Here is a 7,052-nt window from a genome sequence, read left to right as displayed (position 1 = left end):
GAGTGTGAATGAAGGCGGCTGCTGCTGTTGCTTATTTTAACAGTGTACATGGCAGGATGCAGAAGAGGCGACATTTACTAAAAATATGGGCTTGGCCTAAATGTGCTTAGGGAACTAGTGACTGGTGTGTGTGTGTGTGTGTGTGTGTGTGTGCGCAGAAGGGGATTGTATTAGTCTGTTCTCTCACTGCTATAAATACCCAAGACAGGGTAATTTATAAAGAAAAGAGTTTTAATTGGCTCATGGTTCTGCAGTCTGTACAGGAAGCATGGTAGCATCTGCTTCTGGGGAGGCCACAGGGAGCTTTTCCTCATGACAGAAAGCAGAGCAGGAGCAGGTGTCTTCCATGGCAGGAGAGGGACTGAGGGAGATGCCACACACATTTTTTTTTTTGAGATGGAGCCTTGCTCTGTTGCCAAGCTGGAGTGCAATAGTGATATCTCAGCTCACTGCAACCTCTGACTCCCGGGTTTAAGCAATTCTCCTGCCTCAGTCTCCCGAGTAGCTGGGATTACAGGCACACACCACCACACCCAGCTAATTTTTGTGTTTTTAGTAGAGATGGGGTTTCACCATGTTGGCCAGGATGGTCTTGATCTCCTGACCTCGTGATTCACCCGCCTCGGCCTCCCAAAGTGCTGGGATTACAAGCGTGAGCCACTGTGCCCGGCCACCACACACTTTTAAAACAACCAAATCTTGCAAGAGAACTCACTATTGTGAGAATAGCACCACAGGGACGGTGCTAAATCATTCATGAAGGATCTACCCCATGATCCAATCACCGCCTCTGGCCGCACATCTCCAATGCTGAGGATTGCATTTCAACATGAAATGTGGGCAGAGACATAGATCCAAAGCACATCAGGGATGCATGAGAGGGTACGTGGAGAGCTCACACCCTCATTTACTTGCCCCACCCATTCCAGTAGGAGGGTGTGTCAGTGTCACAGGGCTGCCACGACAAAACACCTCAGTCTGGGTGCTTAAACAACAGAAATGTGTTCTTTGGCAGACCCGGAGGCTGGAAGTCCAAGATGAAGGTGTTGGCAGGTTTGGAGATGATCACGTTCTCACTGCGCCCCCAGGCGGTCTTTGCTCTGTGTGAACACAGGTTTGGCGTCTCTGTCTGTGGCCTAGTCTTCTCTTGTAAGGACTGTTATATTGGATTAAGGCCCACCCTGTTGACCCCATTTCCCCTGAATTATCTCCAAATACAGTCCCGTTCTGAGGTCCTGGAGGTTAGGACCTCATCATGTGAATATGAGGGGGACACAGGTTAGCCCGTCATGGAGGGGTTTTAGCTCATTGCCCCTCCACTCTGGCCACACACCTTGCTGGCATCTGGTTTTGAAGTTTTCCTTCATCGGTGTGATTTCTCCCCCAATGGTTGTTCCCCGCCCTCCACCTGAGATGGGGGAACTTGGAGAACAGAGGTTGGAGGTGGCATGGGGCATGAAAGGAAGGCTGGAAGGGGAGGTGCGCCTGCCCAGTGAAGTAGGTGCTTCCTGTGTCCCGTGTCACAGACCCTCAGCCTCCACTCTGATTTCGGGGCAGCTGTGTGCACAGACTGGGGCATGGTGCTGGCACCCCATCTGAGCCCTGGCACAGCCTTGTTGTCTATCTCGGGTCTTGAAGGAGCCCCTCAGCCTGCGCAGGTGCAGCCTGGCTCTGTAGGATGCCACCTATGGATGGGGAACTGGGATCCTGGATAAATGGCCCAGCCTCCTGTCCTTTGGAGGGGACAATCCTGAGGCATATTGTATTTGGTTTCTGGGAAGGTCTCCAGAGGAACAGAGCCCTGGGTGCCCACAGAGTCATCCCCCAAATCACCCCTTTCCTGGCTCTTCCTCCTTCCCTGTCTCACTCTCTCTGTTCCCTTGTTGTTTTTTTCTGGAATCTCCTCCCCAAGTCCCCAAGTCCTTGTCTCAGTGACTGCTTTCTTGTGCAAAGATAGGGGCTTCACCCTCTGCTGGGTCAGGTGGAGGCTTGGCTGGGACACCCAGAGGGGAGTCATCCTGAAGCTGCAGGGGTGTCCCATTGGGGGATGCGGAGAAGCCACTGATCAGGCAAATGTGACACTCCCCAACGTGGCTCCTGCGGGAAGGAGAGTAAACACAAAGGGAACACAGCGCTTTACAGTTTATAAAACCCTTTCCCTACCATTGGTCCTGGGCTGTCACAACAACCAAGTGACCTCAGCCAAAAGGCACAGTGTACCTCATCCTCAGATGAGTCCAGTGAGGCTCAGACAGAGGCAGCAGCCTGCTCAGAGACACACGAATTGCCTGGGACCAAGGCCGCCATCTCCCAGCAAAGTGTTTTCTCTGGGGAGATCCTGGGTGCATGCAAAGCCAAGTATCAGACAGATCAGTTTCTAATTCCAGCTCTGTGACCCTGAGCAAGTTACTTCCCCTCTCTGTGCCTCAATGTCCTCCTCTCTAAAATGAAAGTGTTATCGTGAGGGATTAAATGCAATGAGTGTGTCCCTGCAGCAGCCTCCCACTGGCCTCCCTGCCTCCTGTCCTCCCCAAATGCCTTCCCCAGAGCAATTTTTCCAAACAGCAAGTCCAGGGGCCTCTCCTATGTGTAAAACCCTCCAGTGGCCCCTGGGGTCTTTAGGACAAGAGCAGACTTGAGCACAGCTAGCCAGCACTGAGCCCAGTGAGCCAGGCCACCCTCTCCTGCCTCACCTCTACCCTTCCAGTCATTCTCTTTGCAGATTCTCTCTCACCCTAGAAAATGAGCCCAACCTTTGCACATGCTGTTCCTTCTGCCTGGGACTCCAGCTGTCTTCCAGGTAGCCTGGTCAGCCCTTTGGATTTTGTGGTTTTTTTTTTTTTTTTTTTTGAGATGAAGTCTTACTCTGTCACCAGGCTGGAGTACAGTGGCGCGATCTCAGCTCACTGCAACCTCCACCACCTGGGTTCAAGCGATCCTCCTGCCTCAGCCTCCTGAGTAGCTGGGACTACAGGTGTGCACCCTCAAGCCCAGCTAATTTTTTGTATTTTTAGTAGAGACGGGGATTCACGATGTTGGCCAGGATGGTCTTGATCTCTAGACCTTGTGATCCACCCGCCTCGGCCTTCCAAAGTGCTGGGATTCAGGCATGAGCTACCGTGTCCCGCCTGTTTTTTTTTTTTTTTTTTAACTCAGTTTTTGAATCAGCATCACATTCAGATGCATTGAAATTCACAAGGTACGGAAATGTATACACCAAAAACTGAAACGGCAAAGCTTTCTCCCATTTTTATTCTTCAGTCCCCCCAGGCCCCTCCTCACAGGCAAACCATGTGTTCAATTTGTATGAATCCTTTCAGAGACATTTTATGCAAATATAAGGAAATCTTAAAAAGATTATCCACCTGCTGCCTTTTACCCAAAAATGTGCAATACTCCCTGCATCTTTTCCCACTCACTGTAATTTGGAGCTCTTCCAGATCAGTAAATAAAGTGCTTCCTCATTCATTTTACAGAGCTGCATGGTATTCTGCTGCATGGACACAGCCTCATTTATTGATCTAGTCTCCTGTTGATGGGTATCTAGATTGTTCCTGGTGTTTCGCCATGACTTAAAATGCTTCATTGAATAATATTGTACATCTACCTGCATCTAGGGGAGAAACTATAGCGTTCCTTCCCAGGTCTGAAATTACCAATTTATTATATTGGTAATTTGTATTATTATATTGATAGATTGTATCTATCATGTATAATTGATAGATTGTATCTATCATGTATAATTGATAGATTGTATCTATCATATATAATTGATAGATTGATAGATTGTATCTAATTATCCTCCATAGAGGATACCAATGGACACTTTCCCCAGCCGTGGACTGACTGATCGGTCAGTGTTTTTGAGGACTGTGAACAGTGGTCACCTCCCTCAGGAAGCCTTCCTAGACCTTCAAGCTAGGGCAGGAGCCTTGCCTGGGACCCTATCCCAGCGCCATGCATGTGGCACCCTGTCTTGTAATGGACTATTTCTTTTTCTGTCCTTGTCATCGGACTGGCAGCTCCCCAAGACTTGAGACCTGAGACCTTGCTTCTTGGAGAGTCTTCTCAGTGCAGAGCTGAGGGCTGAGTAAATATCAGCTCCCTTTCCGCAAGCTCTCAGGGCTGGAGGCCCCAGGATGGGCAGCTTCTACTTACGCCTCATTCCCTCTGCTCCAGAGAGAGGGTCTTGGCCTCTGCTTTGACACCTGCAGGCCAGTCCATGTGTGTGGTGTTCCATCACCGAGCCCCCTCTCCCAGCCTCTGGGGCCTCCACCTTCTCCCTTGAACAAATAATGATGGTTAGAAAAAGGCCTGTGGATAAATTATTATCGCGACCCTCATTCCAGTGCAAAAAACTTTTCCTAGCTGACAAGTGAAAAGTCAAAATTTGCATTTAAATAGAAAACGTTAGGCGGGCTGAACAGGGAGGCCAAGGCCCCCAGAGGCCTCTCTTGGGTGGGGAACAGCAGCCCCCGAACTTCCTCAGGATCCTAGCAGCGGGGGAAACCTTGAGAGCCTGAGGTAAACCTGGTCCTTTCTGGGGTTCATGGTCTCCTTGGGGCCTATAAGTTCCGGTTTCTGCCATGGTTCCCCAAAGGTCCTGCAGTCAGGCCAGATAGACCTCTTAGGTGCTCTCCCTCCATTACCCCTTGAACTTGTTTTCCTTTCCCAACCCACAGTGAGAAGGTAATCACAAACGTTAAGAGCAGATAGAAACTTCACAGATCATGTTTAGAGCATAGTTTTAGAGTTAGATTGATGGGTCAGGGCTGGCTCTCTGCTATGTCACTTAGCCTCTTCAAGCCTCAGTTTCCCGATTCGTAAATGACAAATAACACCTTTTTTTTTTTTTTTTTTTTTTGAGACAGAGTTTCACTCTTGTTGCTCAGGCTGGAGTGCAGTAGCGCGATTTCGGCTCACTGCATGCTCCATCTCCTAGGTTCAAACGATTTGCCTGCCTCAGCCTCCTGAGTAGCTGGGATTACAGGCACGCGCCATTACACCTGGCTAATTTTTTGTATTTTTAGTAGAGACAGGGGTTTCACCATGTTGGCTAGGCTGGTCTCGAACTACTGACCTCAGGTGATCCACCTGCCTCAGCCTCCCAAAGTGCTGGGATTACAGGCGTGAGCCACCATGCCTGGCCAACACCTTTTTTTTTTTTTTTTTTTTGAGACGGAGTCTCGCTCTGTTGCCTAGGCTGGAGTGCAGTGGCCTGATCTCAGCTCACTGCGAGCTCCACCTCCCGGGTTCACACCATTCTCCTGCCTCAGCCTCCCGAGTTGCTGGGACTACAGGTGCCCGCCACCATGCCCGGCTAATTTGTTGTATTTTTAGTAGAGATGGGGTTTCACCGTGTTAGCCAGGATGGTCTTGATCTCCTGACCTTGTGATCCACCCGCCTCGGCCTCCCCAAGTGCTGGGATTACAGGCTTGAGCCACTGCGCCCAGCCGGCCAACACCTTCTTATAATTTATGTATATATATATATGATGTATAATCATATAATAAGTTACTACATATTTATTATATAATAATACTCATTATTAATTATAATTTACTATAGTTAATAAATGTAGTTATTTCAGTTTGTTAGTCCAATTCTTTTTTTTTTTGAGATGGAGTCTTGCCTGTTGCCAGGCTAGAGTGCAGTTGTGTATCTCCCCTCACTGCAACCTGTGCCTCCTGGGTTCAAGCGATTCTCGTGCCTCAGCCTCCTGAGTAGCTGGGACTACAGGCTCACACCACCACATCCAGCTAATTTTTGTATTTTCAGTAGAGACAGGGTTTCACCATGTTGGCCAGGATGGTCTCAATTTCCTGACCTCGTGATCTGCCCACCTCGGCCTCCCAAAGTGCTGGTATTACAGGCGTGAGCCACTGCGTCCAGCCTGTCCAATTCTTAATGCTGGATTCCACTATAGCACCTTTGCCAAGGGCTTGGGTACCCCCTGTGACGGGGTGCTCACTTCCACATGGGTCAGCCTGTTTCATCTGTTGGGACCTCTGTCTTCTGTGACTTCACAAAGCCCTCCCTTGCCTTCTGCATGGCTGCAGTTGAGGCCACCTCCTCTGTGAGGCCTCCTGGATTGCCCTGCACATGCTGGCTTTTCCTTTTTCCAGATGGCCCCATCACTGTGGCAGACCTAGGTGTTGCCTTGTTAGAGCCTCTGACTCCCTTTTAATAAAGAGAACTTCAATCTTCTCTTTATTTGAGAGTCCACCCAACTGTCCATGAAGTTCTCTCCTCTGGGCAGCCAGAAAGCTGATAACAACTCCCCAGTATAAAAATAAAAGTCTAAAGAAAGAAAAGAGTTATGAATGATGTTGTGGCAAGGTGCCTACACTCAGAGGATCACCGTGTTTCTTTTTTTTTTTTTGAAATAGAGTCTTGCTCTGTTGCCCAGGCTGGAGTGCAGTGGCACGATCTCGGTTCACTGCAACTTCTGCCTCCTGGGTTCAAGTGATTCTCCTGCCTCAGCCTCCTAAGTAGCTGAGATTACAGGTGCCCACCACCACGTCCGGCTAATTTTTGTATTTTTAGTAGAGACAAGGTTTTTTCACTGTATTGGCCAGGCTGGCCGTGAACTCCTGACCTCAAGTGATCCGCCTGCCTTGGCCTCCTAAAGTGCTAGGATTACAGGCGTGAGCCACTGTGCCTGGCTAACGCTTACTTTTTTTTTTTTTTTTTTTTGAGACGGAGTCTCGCTCTTTTGCCTAGGCTGGAGTGCAGTGGCGTGATCTCAGCTCACTGCGAGCTCCACCTCCCGGGTTCACACCATTCTCCTGCCTCAGCCTCCCGAGTTGCTAGGACTACAGGTGCCCATCACCACGCCTGGCTAATTTTTTGTATTTTTAGTAGAGATGGGGTTTCACCGTGTTAGTCAGGATGGTCTCGATCTCCTGACCTTGTGATCCATCTGCCTCGGCCTCCCAAAGTGCTGGGATTACAGGCTTGAGCCACTGCGCCCAGCCGGCCAACACCTTTTTATAATTTATGTATATATATATATAAATGATGTATAATCACATAAGTTACTACATATTCA

At 49.1% G+C, this 7,052-nt stretch overlaps 1 long non-coding RNA gene across 1 annotated transcript; it reads right to left on the bottom strand.

Moving 5' to 3' along the window:
• Nucleotides 1-354: 354 nt before the first annotated feature.
• LOC129052722 (uncharacterized) lies at nucleotides 355-5,972 on the bottom strand. The gene is made up of 3 exons (XR_008517863.2): nucleotides 5,845-5,972; nucleotides 4,159-4,283; nucleotides 355-2,097 (listed from the first exon to the last, which is right to left on the bottom strand). It is a non-coding gene; the product is annotated as an uncharacterized LOC129052722 (long non-coding RNA).
• Between the last annotated feature and the right edge of the window lie 1,080 nt (nucleotides 5,973-7,052).

This window comes from Pongo abelii, chromosome 23 (genome assembly GCF_028885655.2).
Source record: "Pongo abelii isolate AG06213 chromosome 23, NHGRI_mPonAbe1-v2.0_pri, whole genome shotgun sequence".
Lineage (NCBI taxonomy): Eukaryota > Metazoa > Chordata > Mammalia > Primates > Hominidae > Pongo > Pongo abelii.
The sequence above is the reverse complement of the archived record's forward strand: the minus strand, read 5'-3'. Positions and strand labels throughout refer to the sequence as shown.